Source organism: Arachis stenosperma, chromosome 5 (genome assembly GCF_014773155.1).
Source record: "Arachis stenosperma cultivar V10309 chromosome 5, arast.V10309.gnm1.PFL2, whole genome shotgun sequence".
NCBI lineage: Eukaryota > Viridiplantae > Streptophyta > Magnoliopsida > Fabales > Fabaceae > Arachis > Arachis stenosperma.
In genome coordinates this window covers 124,553,771-124,572,161 of record NC_080381.1, presented here as the reverse complement: position 1 = coordinate 124,572,161, position 18,391 = coordinate 124,553,771, and positions in this window count along the sequence as shown.

The following is an 18,391-nucleotide window of genomic DNA, read 5'->3' as shown; positions in this document are numbered from 1 at the left end:
CTTCTCAGACATCAGCCGTGCATTCCTGGCCCAGTTTACAACGCGGATCGCGAAGGCCAAGCACCCTATCAACCTTCTAGGGGTAACCCAGAGACAAGGAGAACCGACGAGGAGATACTTGGATCGGTTCAACGACGAATGCTTGGAAATCGACGGCTTAACCGACTCGGTGGCCAGTCTCTGCCTAACAAACGGCCTCCTCAACGAGAACTTCCGAAAACACCTTACCACGAAACCTGTTTGGACAATGCATGAAATCCAGACGGTGGCCAAGGAGTACATAAACGATGAGGAAGTCAGCCGAGTCGTGGCTGCCAATAAGCGGCAGTCCGGCTACAGCCAGGCTCGGCAACCCGGTGACGGAGAGAGAGCAAAAGAAAAATCTAGGGAGGAGGCATCAAACAAAGCACCTAGACCGTTCCCTCGGGTCGGGAAGTTTACTAACTACACTCCACTCACTCTCCCCATCGTGGAAGTCTACCAGCAAATAGCAGAGAAGGGAATTCTTCCGAAGCCTCGACCACTTAAGGACCGAACGGGAGAAAACAAGAACCTTTATTGTGATTACCACAAGGGTTATGGTCATCAGACGCAGGACTGTTTTGACCTGAAGGATGCGCTGGAACAAGCGATAAGGGAAGGAAAGCTAGCAGCGTTCTCCCATCTCATCAGGGAGCCGAGGAGACGTTATCGCGATCAAGACGAGGAAGGCAAAACCCGTTCGGCTAAGCGGCGACAAGAACCCGAAGACAGAGACCACGGCCTCACTGTGATAAACGTGGTAACGGCAAAAAACGCCGCGCCAAAATCCCGATCGGCACACAAGAAAGACGCTAAGGTCCTGACGATCTCATCCTCGCCGGTGCAAGGCTCTAAGAAACCTCCATCCATTTCTTTCGGCCCGGAAGACCAATGGTTCAGCGACGCCCCGGAAAACCCCCCATGGTCATAACGGCCAGAGTGGGAACCGGCCTCGTCAAACGGATCCTCGTCGACACAGGAGCTGATTCAAATATCATGTTCCGCAACGTGTTCGACGCACTAGGGCTAAAGGATGCCGACCAGACGACTCACCAACACGGGGTTATCGGGCTAGGCGACCACTTCATCAAACCGGACGGAGTCATATCCCTACCAATCTCGGTGGGGCAAATCCAAGGCCGAAGATCGGCGATGGCCGAGTTCGTAATCCTCCGAGATTCCACAGCCTACAACATCATCTTGGGAAGAAAAACAATCAACGATTTTGAAGCCATAATCAACACCAGGCTGCTAGTTATGAAGTTCGTTACCGATGACGGATCCATAGGCACCATAAGCGGAGACCTCGAGACGGCGGTCGCTTGTGACAACGCCAGCCTTTCCCTTCGAAAGAAGTCCAAGGAAGCATCCGGCGTGTTCCTAGCCGACCTTGATGCCAGAGTACAGGACAAGCCGAGGCCAGAACCAGAAGGGGACCTGGAGAAGTTTAGAATCGGTGACGAAGAGAAAAAGTTCACATTCGTTAACAAGAACCTCCCACATGAGCTGAAGGAACCTTTGATTGAAATGATAAGGGCCAACAGGGACTTGTTCGCCTGGACACCAGCCGACATGCCGGGCATAGATCCAAAAATCATCTCACATCATCTAGCCGTCAAGGCGGAAGCACGCCCAGTGGCTCAACGAAGGAGAAAGATGTCGGCGGAAAGAGCAGAGGAGGTAGCCAAGCAAACGGCCAGCCTCCTAGAAGCAGGCTTCATACGGGAAGTGGACTACTCGACATGGCTCTCGAATGTGGTATTGGTGAGAAAACACAACGGCAAGTGGAGAATGTGCGTGGACTACTCTGACCTTAACAAAGCATGCCCCAAAGATTGCTTCCCCCTCCCCAACATAGATGCACTCGTCGACGCCGCGGCGGGATACCGGTATCTAAGTTTCATGGACGCCTACTCCGGTTACAATCAGATACCGATGCACCGTCCCGACGAAGACAAGACGGCGTTCATAACGCCAGGAGGAACTTTTTGCTATAAGGTAATGCCATTCGGCTTGAAAAATGCGGGGGCAACATATCAAAGGCTGATGAACAGGATATTCCGCGACCTCATAGGGAAAACAGTTGAAGTTTACGTGGACGACATCCTGGCAAAAACAACACGACCTGACGACCTCTTGAACGACCTGGCAAGTGTATTTGCGTCCCTCCGTCAACACGGTATGAGGCTGAACCCCCTCAAGTGTGCCTTCGCCATGGAAGTCGGCAAGTTCCTGGGATTTATGATAACTCAGAGAGGGGTAGAAGCCAACCCGGAGAAATGCCAGGCAATACTCCAGATGAAGAGCCCGGGTTGCATCAAGGACGTCCAGAGATTGGCAGGACGGTTGACCTCACTATCCCGATTTCTCGGAGCTTCGGCGACAAAGACCCTGCCATTCTTTAACCTCATGAAGAAAGGGATGGCGTTTGAGTGGACACCCGCATGTGAAGAAGCCTTTTAACACTTCAAGGAAATCCTGGCGGCACCTCCCGTTCTCGGGAAGCCAAAGGACGGGGAGCCACTATACCTATACCTCGCTATAACAAGCGAAGCCCTGGCCGCAGTTCTGGTACGGGAGGACGGGAAAGCTCAACAGCCAGTCTATTTCATAAGCAGGGCCCTGCAAGGGGCAGAATTAAGATATAGCAAGTTGGAAAAGCTAGCCTTAGCACTCCTAACTTCCTCGAGAAGGTTAAAACAGTACTTCCAAAGTCACCAAGTTGTCATCAGAACGGACCAAGGGATCCAGCAAGTTCTCCAAAAACCCGATCTGGCGAGAAGAATGATGACTTGGTCCATCGAACTCTCCCAATATGACATACGGTACGAGCCCCGGCAAGCCATCAAGGCGCAGGCCATGGCGGATTTTTTAGTTGAAGTAACGGGAGACCCAAGCGAAGACGTGGGTACACGGTGGAAGCTCCATGTGGACGGAGCCTCCAACCAGACCTTTGGAGGTGCCGGGATCATCCTGGAAAGCCCGATTGGGGTTATATACGAACAGTCGGTCAGATTCGAGTTTCCCATCTCGAACAACCAGGCAGAATATGAAGCCCTTATAGGAGGCTTAACCCTAGCGGCAGAAGTCGGCGCGAGAAGACTGGAAATATGCAGTGACTCCCAAGTCGTCACTTCCCAAGTAAACGGTAGCTACCAAGCCAAAGACCCCTTGCTTCAGAAGTACCTGGAAAAGGTTAAAAGCTTGAGCCAAAAGTTCGAAGAGGTCACGGTCCACCACGTACCTAGAGAAAGGAACACACGGGCAGACCTCCTGTCGAAGTTAGCTAGCACAAAGCCGGGAGAAGGGAACCGGTCTCTCATCCAAGGCATGACGAGAGAACCAGCAATCACACTGCACGTGACAAGCCTAGGTTCTTCATGGCTAGACCCCATCACCGACTTCCTAGAACACGGCAAACTCCTCAGTGATGAAAAGGACGCGGCAAAATTGAGAAGGGAAGCGGCCAAATACGCCGTCATCCAAGGACAGTTGTTCAGGAAAGGGCTCAACCAACCCCTACTGAAGTGCCTTCACCCCGATCAGACGGACTACGTCCTAAGGGAAGTCCATGAGGGCTGCTGTGGGCACCACATCGGAGGCAAGGCCCTAGCGAGGAAACTAATCCGAGCCGGATACTATTGGCCGTCGATGATGGCAGACTCCAAAGAGTTCGTCAAAAAATGCGTAAAGTGCCAACAGAACGCCAACTTTGCCAGGGCGCCGGCCTCCGGGTTAAGCTTGCTGACGACTTCTCGACCATTCTCTCAATGGGGAGTCGACCTCTTAGGGCCTTTCCCAGTCGGCCCGGGGCAAGTCAAATACCTCATTGTCGTAATTGACTACTACACCAAATGGATAGAAGCCGAACCGCTAGCCAGCATATCCTCATCTAATTGCAGGAAGTTCATGTGGAGGCAGGTGGTAACGCGATTCGGGATACCGAAAGTCGTCATCTCCGACAACGGCACACAATTTACTGATAAGAAGTTCATGGAATTCCTCAACGGCCTGGGCATAAAACAAAGGTTCTCTTCGGTAGAACACCCTCAGACGAACGGACAAGTGGAGTCCGCCAACAAGGTTATCCTTTCTTTCAGGGCTAAAAAAGAGGTTGGACAACAAAAAGGGTGCTTGGGCCGACGAGCTAGCATCGGTCCTCTGGTCTTACCGAACAACCGAGCAATCCTCCACCAAGGAAACTCCTTTCCGACTAACGTACGGGGTGGATGCAGTAATACCCGTGGAGATCGGTGAACCAAGTCCGCGGTTGCTTTTGAAAGGCGTGGAGGAAACCGTAGAAAAGGACCTGATAGATGAAGCCCGGGAAATGGCCCATTTGACAGAAACGGCGCTAAAACAAAGAATGGCTCTGCGCTACAACACCAAAGTGCTCAAGAGGGAATTCGAGCCAAACGACCTCGTCCTAAGGCGGAATGATATCGGCCTGCCGACCCCCGGAGAGGGCAAGCTAGCGGCAAACTGGGAAGGCCCCTACAGAGTCAAAAAGGTGATGGGAAAAGGAGCCTTTAAGTTAGAAAAGTTTGATGGCAAGGAGGTCCCGAGGACATGGAACGCGGACAACCTTAGAAGATTCTACTCCTAGAGGACGGAACGACATGCCGGCTATCTAGCTAAGTAGTTAATTTGTCATTTGAACTTTATAGTAGCTTTCAAGTCCTTTATGTGGTTACCAAATAAGATATACTTGTGCAAATTCTCCACCCTATTTTATCTCCGCTTTTCAGATAAACCATCTCGTCATGACTAACGCCGACGTGCGACCCGGGACTGATCACCCCGGGAGATCATCAACTACCGTTGTAACAAATAACTACACGAAAGGCCACGGGCCGCCGGTATAAACGACTACAAACCAAAAACGGTTAATAGGAACAATAACACGATCAGACGAATAAACGACAACTATAAACCAAAACGGTTAGAAACAATAACGCGATCAGACGAATAAGAAAAGGTTTATCGCGACAACACGAGCAAGCGACCAAAAAAGGTCATTGTTCACAAGCCAAAATAAAAACGGCTAAGATCAAATTGTTCGCAAGCCAAAACGGCTAAAATCAAGATTATTCACAAGCCAAAACAAAACGGCTAAACAAAAACTTTAAAATAAAGGATTCATTTCTTGGGGACATCGACAACTTGGCCATCCTTAATGACTTTACGAACGCCGATTGCCGATGTGTCGAACTCGGGAGCAATGATTTTGACCTGAGCCTTAAGAGCCTCTTCGGTCGCCAGAATCGCACCCTTCCCCTGTTTGACGACGTCTTTATACTTCGCCTTCCATGTTGCCAGTTCGGCCTCCACGGCTTGCTTCTCTTTCTCAACTTCGGCCACACGCTTTTGTGCCGCGCCGACCTGACCCTCCAAAGCCATTTCGCGCTCAACCAAACGTTCAACCGTCGCGTCCGACTCTTTCTATTTCTTCTCTGCAGTTGTTGCCTTCTGTTCGGCGGCGGTAGCTTTCTGCTCGGCAGCGGTGGCTTTCTTCTCGGTAGCGTCCAGTTTTTCCGAAGATTGAGTCAATTGCTCCCGAAGGGTTTCAACTTCACTTTTCAGCTCGTTATTAGCCCTCCCGGTAGAATCCAACCTCCTGCGGAGAGACTCCATCCCGGACAGTTCGAACTCGGCCTTCCGAGCTATGACTGCGCCGCGCAGGAGAGTGCGATACATCCACCTCGCCTGCCCGGCAAGGGATGACTCGTGGAAATACTCCTCGGTACCGGGGATCAGCTGGGAGTCTATGAAGTTCCCGGCGTCAAAATTCCTTTCCATGACAGTAAGGACGCCCTCAGGGCTAGACGACGCCGTGGAGGCCTTCCTTCTTTTCTTCGGGTTGGGGACCTCTTCCGCCTCAACATCCGGGTTAGGCACGGAACCCCCAATTCCAATCACCTCGCGGAAAGGGGAGGCATGGACTGCCTTGCCACCTTCAACCGCGGCACCTTGAGCCGAGGTGCCAATCTCGTCGGTTGCGGCCCTCTGCTCGGGAACATCCTTGACCTCCGGAGGAGCATCAGGCCCCTCGGGGGCGGGTTGCTCGTCACCCTCCTCGTCATCACCGCCTAGAAAGGTTTGAAACAAGTCGGGAAGACCCGTCACCGACGCAGACATATCCACTGCAGGAAAGCAAAGAAGGTCGGTTAATCACCACATAATATCAATAAAAGGAAAAAAGGTAAAGGGTAAAGTAAAAAGCTTCTCACAAATATAATTACGACCGGACTCCCGGTCACCCATGAGGAGGTGGGGATTTACTTGGTTATTCCCAAAAACTGCCATCAACACCTCGGCAATCTGCCTATCCACCGCCGACATGCCTCTATAGGTTACCTTAATAAAAGTATTGGACCCTGCCCCGAAACTCCAATAAGTCGGGATGAGCCGTACCCCCTCCAAAGACAACCAAAAGGGATGACGACCTTTGACAGGACGGACCTTAAAATATTTGTCCTTAAACCCATGGTAAGAATCTTCAAACAAATCGAAAATCTTCCGACCCTGGGCAGACCGGAAGGACATGAACCCCTTTTTGTGTTTCCCCTCCTTGGAAGGGTTTGTGAGGGTGAAGAAAAAGAGGAAAACATCCACGGACACCGGCAGTTCGAGATATTCACAGACCATCTCGAAACAGCGGATCGAGGCCCAACTGTTCGGATGCAACTGCGACGGTGACACGGAAATTCGATTTAAAAGCGCCATTTGAAAGGCTGAAAACGGAATACGAACTCCGACTTGAGTGAACATGGCTTTGTAGAACCAAATCCAGTCGGCGACCTGGCGGGGTTGGAAGTTGATTTCGTACAATCGCTCGTGAGGAGCCGGGACGAAAACGTCATAATTTGCCTCCTCGTCAGTCCCTCCACACAAGTACTCGGCTTGTCGGAACTCGGTGAGCTCCTCCTCGCCCATTTGGTTAGGCGAATCCTTCACGTCGGAAACGACCCAAGCATAGGGATCGTACGCCGCGGGGTTAACGGATGCCCGGGAAACCGTGCGAGCCATACCTACATGGGGGGACCATCCAGTCAGTCTAAGAGATCGGTTGCTCAGGCCGAATACAGACACTACCCCCCACGACTCCCCGACTAAGGCCAATCAAGACTAAATGGCGAAAAGAACGAGAAAAAGCCTACCCTGGAATGGTACTTTCCCCCCTAACACATCTACTCGCAACTAAAAGGCTACACAGTAACATCAAAAAACCAAGCAACAAACATGCAAAAATAATGCATAAAAGAGAGTGGGATTCGAAAGTTACCTGAATTAATGGAAGAACGACGGAGTAGTTGTTAAAGAAAGATGCGAAGGGAAAAGCACACAGCAGCACTGCAAAGAAGTGTTGAGATTTGGGAGCAAGAAGAGGGCAGAGAAGAGGAAGGCACAAAAGAAAGAGAAAAGTGCTCAAACTGCCCCGTTTAAAAACTACCCCAGGAAGCGCGAAACGACTGGGGGCAAAATGGTCTTTTCAGCAGGGGTTTTTCACCCCATTATGAGCATTTAATGCTCGGCGCGGGGAACAATGCGACGAAACGGTTGCTGGCGCAACCAAAGGACACGCACGCAGAGGACACGTCCTTATCACGAACGGCCGACCAGACGACCCCAAGTGAGAGACAAGACAACACGCCATTGATAGCTTCCACGGCTACCATTGGCGCGTGGGGGGGCACTGTTACGGCCCGGCCCAAAGACCCGACGGGTCGACCCTAGCCCGAGCTCCACCCGACCCGACTCCACGCCTTTCAAACGACCCGGACACGTGTCCTGTACGACCCACACGCGGCTGCAGGACAATGTCCTGGGGAATATGGGCCTGTCCTCACAAGGGGCCCACTACTGACATGTATATAAGGGGAAGATTGGCTCTTCCCCCGAGGTATGTCACATCCTTTCACCTCATTATTCTGCCCGCCTGCACATCGCTGACTTGAGCGTCGGAGTGTATTTGCAGGTGGCACCCCCCTCATCTTCTCTCCAGGACGAGTGCTCGTCTGTTCAACTTACCCGCAATCAGTGCGACCCAAACCAAGGTGTCCTCGCCCCCTCACTTGCACACCCGACCTGTCCGGAACCCGACAACCGAACAGCATTCGTCTTTAATAAGTCTTCAACCCAAAATAAAACAAATAGATAAAATAGATGAAATTATAAATTGGGTTATTACAACTTACAGTGATAATCACAAGAAAGTATGATTCTTTTTCTCTTTTTGATTTTTAAAGTAGAATTTGTTAATAACTTTATGAGTCATGCATTTTTTTAAAATAGAAAAGGACAAAAAATCTTTGATCTTTTTATCTGCAGACATTTAAATTTTTGACTTTTTCAAAACTTAGACATATCGATTTTTCATGTTTATTTGGGTGTGTTAGACTCAATAGAAAAATCAAATGAGATTCCTATTGTATTGACTTGGTCAATACAGATGAACGCGCAAGAGAGTTTTTAAAATAAGACAAATTAAACTTATGGATCAATATGTCCAAATTTAAATGTATTTTTAAATCTTTAAAAATTTAAATGTCCACCTACTAAAAAATCAGAGATTATTTTTCTTTAAATCTTTAATCATCTCACACAAGAGAAAAGACATACGACCTAAACCCACTTGACTGTAACAGCCTTTTGACATAGGTCCCACCGTTTGGCTGAACCTATTCTCTCACACACATCCCAATGGCAGCGCATCCACATTAGATCTAGATCTCTAGATGTCTCTTGCTATCTATACTATAGAACTCTCCAAAAAAATTAACCACTAATCAATACTTTTTCTCAACAAAAAAAAATCTAAAAATCGTTGGTCTAATCAAACTATCTCATATATTGTTGTAGAATAAATAAATAAGGAAGATATAATATAAAATAAAATGTAAATAGAAGATTCTAGTTTTGATATTCACTAATATAATTATCTCATTATAATAATAGAAGTAATTTATATATTCATTACTATGATATATTAGCAACGTATGAAAAAGAGAAGACAATACAGAGAAAGAGAGGAGATTATTGTTATTGATGTGTATATTCAACGGAGGCTTAACCTCCTATTTATACATGTATAAGGTTTCTTTTTCAAAGCCTATTAAATGCATTTTTTCTTAAGAATATTCAACCGCCCATCATAAATGGGCATCCACCTAATTGATATTATCACAACACTCTCCATTGGATGTCCATTTAGGGATATGCCTCATTAAAACCTTACTAAAGAAAAATTCAGTGGGAAAAAACCTTAGTGAAGGAAAAAGAGTACAATATCTTTTGTGACGGGGACTGCCTCATTAAAAACCTTGTCAAGAAAAATTCAATGGGAAAAAAACCTGACCAAGAAAAAAAGAGTACAATTTTTTCCTCTCGTCGACATCATTTAATGTCTCAAAATCGGCGCATCCCAATTTCATGTACCAATCTTTCAAAGGAGGATTTTGGGAGTGACTTTGTAAATAAATCTGCCAGATTGTCACATGAGCGGATCTGTTGGATATCAATTGTCCCTTGATTTTGAAGATCATGAGTGAAGAAGAATTTGGAGAAATATGCTTTGTTCTATCACCTTTGATGTATCCGCCTTTAAGTTGAGCAATGCATGCTGTATTATCTTCAAACAGGACAGTTGGAGCTATCTTATGATCAATCAGTTCACATGATGACAGGATATATTGGATCAAACTCCTGAGGCAAAAATACTCGCGACTTGCTTCATGTATTGCTAGTATTTCAGCATGAATAAAGGAGGTTGCTGCTATCGTCTGTTTCGTGGACCTCCATGATATAGCTGTATGGTACGAAAATTACAACCACAACTAACCAGCAAGTGCACCGGGTTGTACCAAGTAGTACCTCAAGTGAATGAGGGTCGATCCCACGAGGATTGATGGACTAAGCAACAATGGTTAAGTGATTTACTTAGTTAGACAAACAGAAAATGGTGTTTGTGAGTTTAAAAAGCATTAAACAGTAAACTCATAATATTAGAAGACAAGTAGTAAATAAGTTGAGAATAATATATGGAGAAACAGTTAAAGCTTCAGAGTTATCTATTTTTCTAATTGACTTTTCTTACTAACTATCATGGTTCTGAAAACCGGACCGGACCGGCCGGTTCAACCAGAAAAACCGGGAACCGGTCAGTTAACCGGTCCGGGTAAGCTCAAAAACCGGCCAGCAAAAAACCGGTAAAAAACCGGTCGAACCGGCCGGTTAACCGGTAAACCGGTCGAACCGGCCGGTTTTTTAACGGTTTTTTATTAAATTAATATATTTAAAATTATTTTTAGATTTTTTAATAATTTTATTTAATATTTAATTAAACCGGTTGAACCCCGGTTGAACCCCGGTCGAACCATTGAACCATTGAACCAGTAACCTCACCGGTTTATTGACCGGTCCGGTTCTCGCAACCTTGCTAACTATTTTAATCATGCAAGATTTAATTCATGACAAACCATATGTGACTAAACCCTAATTCCTTAGACCTTTTTAGTCTCCTCTAACTCTCATCAACCGCCAATTCCTTGGACAATTAATTCCAATTAGAGGGTGAAGTTCAATTATAGTTATATGCCACAGAAATCCTAATTACCCAAATATAAGAGGATTATATGTCACGTATCCCGTTAAATACAGATAATTAGAAATTTAGGAGAATATGTTTTTTAAACTGTTGTTCAAGTAAAGAGCTTTTCCAAGTTATACAATAACTCAATTAGAAAGAGGGTCATACTTCTGTTCCACCCAATTTCATAAAATAAAGAACGAAAACAATTCTTGAATTATATGAATCAATGCAGAAATTAAAATAGAAAAACAATAGAGTCAATCCATATAATAGACAGAGCTCCTAACCTTAACAGTGGAGGTTTAGTTGCTCATGGTTCAGAGTGGAAACTAGGATTCTCTTAAACTGTAAATTGGAATGAGGTGGAATAATCCCCAGAAGAAAAGTTTCTTCCTTTTATATCTAATCCTAATTAATTTAAAAATCTATTTTCTAAAATTAAAATAATATCTTTTCCTATTTTAAAATAAAATTCAAATTTAAATCATAATTAATTAAATCTTTGAGCACTCTTAATTCAGACGCTGGGACCACTTGAACTGGAAGATCATGCGCCTAACTTGAGTTGTCATGCACCTTACTTGGAGTCTTGCTAATTGATGCGTTTTGGTGTGCATTGCTTGAGCACTGCGCATTACTTGAGTATCTCATGCGCCTAACTTGAAAGGAGTAACTTCTCTTACGTGTTGTTGTTGAGCATTGCGCCTAACTTGAGAAATCTCAAGTTAGGCGCAGCCTAGGCAGAGCTTCTTGGGCGCTCTTGTTTTATCCTGGCGCCTAACTTGAAAAATCTCAAGTTAGGCGCCACCTTGGCTACTTTGAGTTGATGGCTTTAGTTGATCTTGGCGCCTAACTTGAGAGTTCTCAAGTTAGGTGCCATCCTTGCTGACTTGGTGGAGAAGAAGTATGGACTATTAAATATTGTTAGAAATCTCTACAAGTTATCTTTCCAATGCCACTAGAATCACATCCATTGGACCTCTGTAACTCAAGTTATTCAGGTTTGAGTGCAGAGAGGTCAGGATTGACAGCATCAGTCGTCTTCTTCTCTTTCTCTGCGAAAACTCCATCAATTCCAGCCGAATGCTACCTAAAATAAACAGAATTGCAGAAGACTCAAAGTAACATCTGTAGTGGCTAAAAGATAATAAATTCTTAATTAAGCTCAACAAATTGCATGTAAATTCATTAGGAAAAGATAGGAAAGATGCTCACGCATCACAACACCAAACTTGAATTGTTGCTTGTCTTCAAGCAACCAAAATTAACATAGGCCCAGGATGTGAATTTGCATGAGAATGAGAGTTCGATTAAGCTCATGTCTCTTCTTATAGTGGGGTTTACAACTGCAATCCTGAATAGTTCTGGCATCCCATTCTCCTTTGAATTAGAAGGATGTCATTGTCATTCGGAATTAAAATCCGAATAATATTATGAATTCTCTAATCTTTTGTATTTCAATTTAATCCTTGAACACAACAAATTTCCTTTTATTCTCTTTTCTTTGGTGCTTTGCACCTTGAGCCTAGCCGTGATTTTAAATGTTTTGTCTCAAGTTTCACTTAACACAGAAATACCACAAGCACTTAACTGGGGAACTCTCTTTAAACTCTGATTTTCCTTTCAGTTACTCCCAGACAGTGGTGCTCAAAGCCTTTGGCATACTCTGTTAAATGCATTTGATCTCGACTCTTAGTTTTCTGTCTCAAGGATTACTTGACATAATCACACCACAAGCATATGACCAGGGAAACAACTCTTTGAGCTTTTAATCATGTCTGACCTCCCTAGTCATTGATGCTCAGAGCCTTGGACCTTGCTTTTATTTTTTTCTTTTACTGTTTCTTTTGCTTCAAGGATTAAACTTTCACTTATTGCAGAGAATTCATAATAGTTCTCTAAATTCCTGTTCCTTGTACATCAACATTCTTTGATTCAAATTTAAATATGCAATATTTATATCATGCATTCAGAGTCGCAGAATATACCATCACATTTGGATAAATGAGACTACTCTTAAAATTAAACTCAATTTCTCATGCACTATATCTTTTCTTCTTTCTTTTTGATTTCAAGCTCAGTGGGCAATACATGAGACACCTTTCAACATTAAAGCAAATAACAGAAAATTTCAAAATAGTAGAACTAAACTAGAACCTAGGAATTTATCTAATAAAGGATCATGCAATAAACGAGAAAAAATAACAAAAGACAGGAATATATTAAAGTAATGGCAAACTACTATTGAATGTGAAAAGAACTGGACCACCTCAATCTCCATGGTGGGGATCTCTCCCATCGGGCTGTGCTCCGTGAGATCCTCTTAGGCAGCTGTAGTCCTGTCGCAGCTGATGAATCTCCTGCCGCTGAAATTCCAGAGCAGCCCGCATCTCATCAAGGGTGGTACAGAGATGTGCCCAACGGTTGTCCTGTACTGCTCTCATCTCCTCCACATACACAGTGTGCTGCTGCCAGCGACTGTCGTTCGCGACTCTCATATGCTCAATAGAGGTGGTGAGCTGCTGCCAATATTCTTGAGGAGGGTCATGCTGTCCCTGAGGCGGTGGCTGATCCTGTTGAGCTTTCTTCTCAACCTGCTCTTCCAGGTGGACTCTACGCTGTTCTCTGTGGGTCATCATTCTCTTCTTTGTGATTGGTTTCTCAACAGAGATGGGGACATCATTCTCCATCTTTACCCCTACTGCTTCACACAGGCGATAAATCAGATGTGGGAATCTGATACTAGCTTTCTTATAGGGGCTGGAGGCAATCTTGTATATCTGCTCTGGAATAATATCCTCCACCTCCACCACTTCTCCCTGTATGATGCTGTAAATCATGACATCCCGGTCTACAGTGCATTTGGATCGGTTGCTAGTAGGCATGATGGACCTTCGGACGAAATCCAACCATCCTCTAGCTAAAGGGGTTAGATCAGTGCTCTTAAAGTGATTCAGCTTTCCCTCAGCACCTAGCCTCCACTGAGAACCCAGAATGTATAATTTTTCAATAACCAGATTCAGCTCCTGATTATTGTCCATTCGTCTATTGTAACTGGGGACTAGCTGAGGTGGATACAGCAGGTGGAGGGCTTCTCTGACGCGTGTTGGGGTGAATATAATGGTCTTGCCTCTTACATAACTCTCATAAGTCTTTTCATTCACTCCCTCGATGTCTTTGTATGTGATCCAGAGGTTTCCATAGAACTCTTGGACCATTAATTGCCCAACCTCCGTGTGCGGTTTGCACATAAAATTCCACCCTCTGTTGTTAATTTGAAACTGGATTTCCGGATAGTCATCCGGCTTCAGAGCAAATCTTACCTCCGGAACCACAGGCCTCTTTATAGTATACTCATAAAAAAGTTCTTCATGGAGCTTGGACCTGAATCTGTTTGTGTCATAAGAACTAGTGACCGGTTCTTTCCCTTTTTTTTCTTTGAAGGTGTAGTAGTCTTGGGTGCCATTACAACAGAAAAACAGAAAGAAAAATAGAAAGTAGATCGACAACACCAAACTTAAACTCTTTGCTCGTCCCCGAGCAAACTAAAGAAATACAGAGGGGAAGAAGAAAGAAAAACATAATGTGAACCAAAAAGTAAAAGAACAGAAGATAAAAAGAGCCAATGCTAAAAGTTTTTTTTTTGAATCAGAAAAAACTAAAATAGAAAAAGAAAAGGGGGACGAGGGGGCATAGGGTTTGTGGTATGGAAGGCGGGTAGAGGGAAATCGGGTTGCTTGTGTTGCTGAAGAAAGATAAGGGTGGTGGGTTTTTTTGGTCAATTAATGGGGGAGGCTGTTAGTTTGAATGGGAAAGGAATGAGGGGGTAGGTGGGGGTGATCACGGAAAAGGGAAGAGGGGTGGTGAAAGAGGAAGAGGGAAGGGATTAATGCACGAAGCTAGGTGTGGTTCGATAGGAGAAGGGGTGGGGTTTTTATAGGGGGTTAGTAAAAGAGAGGGGGGTCATGGGTGGGTCTTGGTCAAAGGGTTGGAGTCACGGGCATGGCTTGGAAAAAGGGAAAGTATCTTTGATTTGGTGGGTAAGGGGTGAAGGGGATTTGGTCCAGTGTGTGTTGGATTTGGGGTGAGGGGGTAATAAGGTGGGGAAGGGACTATGGGAGTAAGGCTACGTCTTACTTGAATGGTTGGAGGCGTGACCTGCGCCTAACTTGGTGAGAGTTTTTGGCACTGTGCCTAACTTGCATTAAGCCTTCCTCGCTATGCCTTACGTAGACCCTGGCCTTTCTTCAGCACCTAATGAAGCTAAGGCTGCGCCTTACTTGGCGTATGACTGCGCCTTACTTGGAGAACAAGCCTACCCAGCACGCCTAACTTGCAATCACGTCTTTCTTCCTTGCACCTTACTTGGAGCAAGGGATAGGTCCTTGCACCCAACTCAAGCAAGTTGTGCGCCTAACTTGAAGCCTTGTCCTCATGGCTGTCCCTAGCACACCTAACTTGAAATTACACCTTCCCTCACTGCACCTTACTTGGACCTTCCCAAGAGTACAAGAGTCATTGGTCTTCCACCTTGCGCCTAACTTGGAAAATTTCAAGTTAGGCACAGACCTTCCCGAATGAAATCATTCTTGATGCGTATCCAGTGGCGCCTAACTTAAAGATTCTCAAGTTAGGTGCAGGTCCTCCCGAATGAAATTGTCCTCTGCGCATCCGTAGCTCTGTTTCAGAACCTGTTCTATTTCAAAAATTCTGCATGTCCAAACATAGGTAAAAAAAGAAAAACAGTAAAAAATTCAATAAAAATCAAACAAATAATATAATCAACTCAATGGAAAATCTTCTGCGCCTCCCGACAAGTGCTTTTTTAACATCACTATCTTGACAGTCAGTTCTGCTAATTCAGCAGATGAGCGGACCTCTGACGTTCAATCTCGCCTCCAAGATAGTGTTTCAACCTCTGGTCATTTACTGTAAACTTTCTGTCAGAATTCTCCTCTTGAATTTTTACATGACCATATGGTGAAGCTCTGGTAACCACAAACGGTCCTGACCACCGGGATTTCAGCTTCCCGAGAAAGTTTGAGCCTTGAATTATACAGAAGCACTCTCTATCCTGACTCAAAGACTCTGATGGCAATCTTCTTGTCATGCAATAACTTGGTTCTCTCCTTATAGAGCTTGGCATTCTCATAGGCTGAATATCTGAATTCATCAAGGTCATTCAATTGAAGCATTCGCTTAATTTCTGCAGCTTCTAAATTAAGATTCAGATACCTGATTGCCCATTAAGATTTATGCTCCAGCTCAACTAGCAAGTGACAAGCTTTTTCATAGACCAACTGATAAGGGGACATGCCAATAGGAGTCTTGTAAGCTGTCCGGTATGCCCAAAGAGCATCATCAAGCTTCATAGACCAGTCCTTTCTTGAAACATTGACGGTCTTCTCTAGAATCCTCTTAAGTTTCTTGTTGGAAACTCTAACCTGTCCACTTGTCTGAGGGTGATAGGGGGTTGCCACTTTATGGCGGACTCCATATCTCAGCAAAAGTGAGTCCAACTGTCTATTACAGAAGTGGCTTCCTCCATCACTAATGAGTGTCCTTGGGACACCAAACCGGCTATAGATATATCTCTGAAGAAAACTCATCACCACCTTGGCATCATTGATGGGTAGAGCCACAGCTTCCACCCACTTGGACACATAATCAACTGCCACTAGAATATAGTGGTTTGAATGTGAGGGTGGAAAAGGTCCCATGAAATTAATACTCCACACATCAAACAACTCAACCTCAAGAATTTCCTGCTGTGGCATTTCATGGTTGGCAGGAAGATTCGTGGCTTTTTCGCGTCTGTCACAGTGCTTCACAAATTCTCTTGAATATCTAAAGAAAGTCGGCCAGTAAAACCCGCTCTGAAGGACCTTTGTAGCTGTCCTTTCACCACCAAAGTGGCCTCCATAATCAAAACCGTGACAGTGCCAAAGAATCTACTGTATTTCTTTATCTGGGACACATCTCCGGATTATACCATCTAAACACCTTTTAAAAAGGTACGATTCCTCCCAAATGTAGTACTTTGCATCAGTCAATAGCTTTTTCACTTGTTGCCTATTGTACTCATTTGGAATGAAATTCATGGCCTTGTAATTTGCAATATTTGCAAACCATGGAGCCTGCTGAATGAGGAACAATTGCTCATCTGGAAACGTCTCAATCACAGTTGTGGGTGTTTGTACTCTTGCTTCAGGCTCAATTCTGGAGAGATGGTCAGCTACTTGATTTTCTGACCATTTTCTGTCTTTTATTTCAATATCAAACTCCTGAAGGAGTAACACCCATATGATTAATCTTGGTTTAGAGTCCTGCTTGGTTAGGAGGTACTTCAAAGCAGCATGGTCAGTATAAACAATAACCTTAGAACTAATTAAATAGGACATAAACTTATCAACAGCATACAAAATAGCTAATAATTCCTTTTCTGTAGTTGTGTAATTCTTTTGGGCATCATTTAACACACGACTGGCATAGTAAATGACATGAATATGCTTACCATGCCTCTGTCCTAAAACAGCTCCTATAGCAAAGTCACTAGCATCACACATCAATTCAAATGGTAAATCCCAAGCAGGGGGAGCTATGATGGGGGTAGAGGTAAGGTTTGCTTTCAGAGTTTCAAAAGCATGCAGACATTCAGCATCAAACACAAAAGGAATATCAACAACCAACAGGTTGCTCAATGGTTTAGCAATTTTAGAAAAGTCCTTTATAAATCTCCTATAAAATCTTGCATGACCCAAGAAACTCCTGATTGCCTTAACATTAGCTGGTGGTGGTAATTTTTCAATTACATCCACCTTTGCTCTGTCAACTTCAATCCCCTTACTTGAAATCCGGTGTCCAAGAACAATACCCACTGTAACCATAAAATGACATTTTTCCCAATTTAAAACAAGGTTTGACTCTTGACACCGTTTCAAGACAAGAGATAGATGCTTAAGGCAATGTTCAAAAGAATCACCAAATACAGAAAAATCATCCATAAATACCTCAATGAACTTTTCAACCATATCAGAAAAAATTGAAAGCATACACCTCTCTAAAGTTGCTAGAGCATTACAAAGTCCAAATGGCATTCTCCTTTCTTGTGAATATAATTCTTCTTCCTTCCATAATTTTTCTTATTACCAAAATCTTGTCATTTACCTCTTCTGGGGTTATGATTTGCCGCATTTGCTTCAGGAAATAGGGCGGGGCAGCTGGGCGTGCTTCATGATTTTTTTAAGAGTAACTCATTGTTGCGCTCAGCAACAAAAAGGCAAGAAATTAGTCAGAATATTTTTTAAATCATTTTTCTCGATATTACTGCTGCAGGAGCACATTCGAGGCATGGAAGGTTGAAAAAATTTTCTCTAACATATCGGGTTTGAGGAAGTATCACCGTCTTTTGATGATTATACCTTTCTTCAAGGTCTTTCCAAAGATCTGCATGATCTTTTAATGTGAGATATTCATTTTTCAATCTTTCGTCAATATGACGACAAAAAAAATCATGGCTTTGGCTTTATCCTTCTGAGATGCATTATTTTCAGCTTTAATGGTATCTCCAAGATCCATTGAATCAAGATGGATTTCAGCATCTAATATCCATGATAAATAATTGTTTCCAGATATATCAAGGGCATTGAATTCAAAATGAGAGAGTTTCGACATAATGAAAATTTGTTACCTGGAATCTTCCTAAAATTTGATCAGAGTCTCGTGCTGATAACGTGTTGTAGAATAAATAAATAAGAAAAATATAATATAAAATAAAAT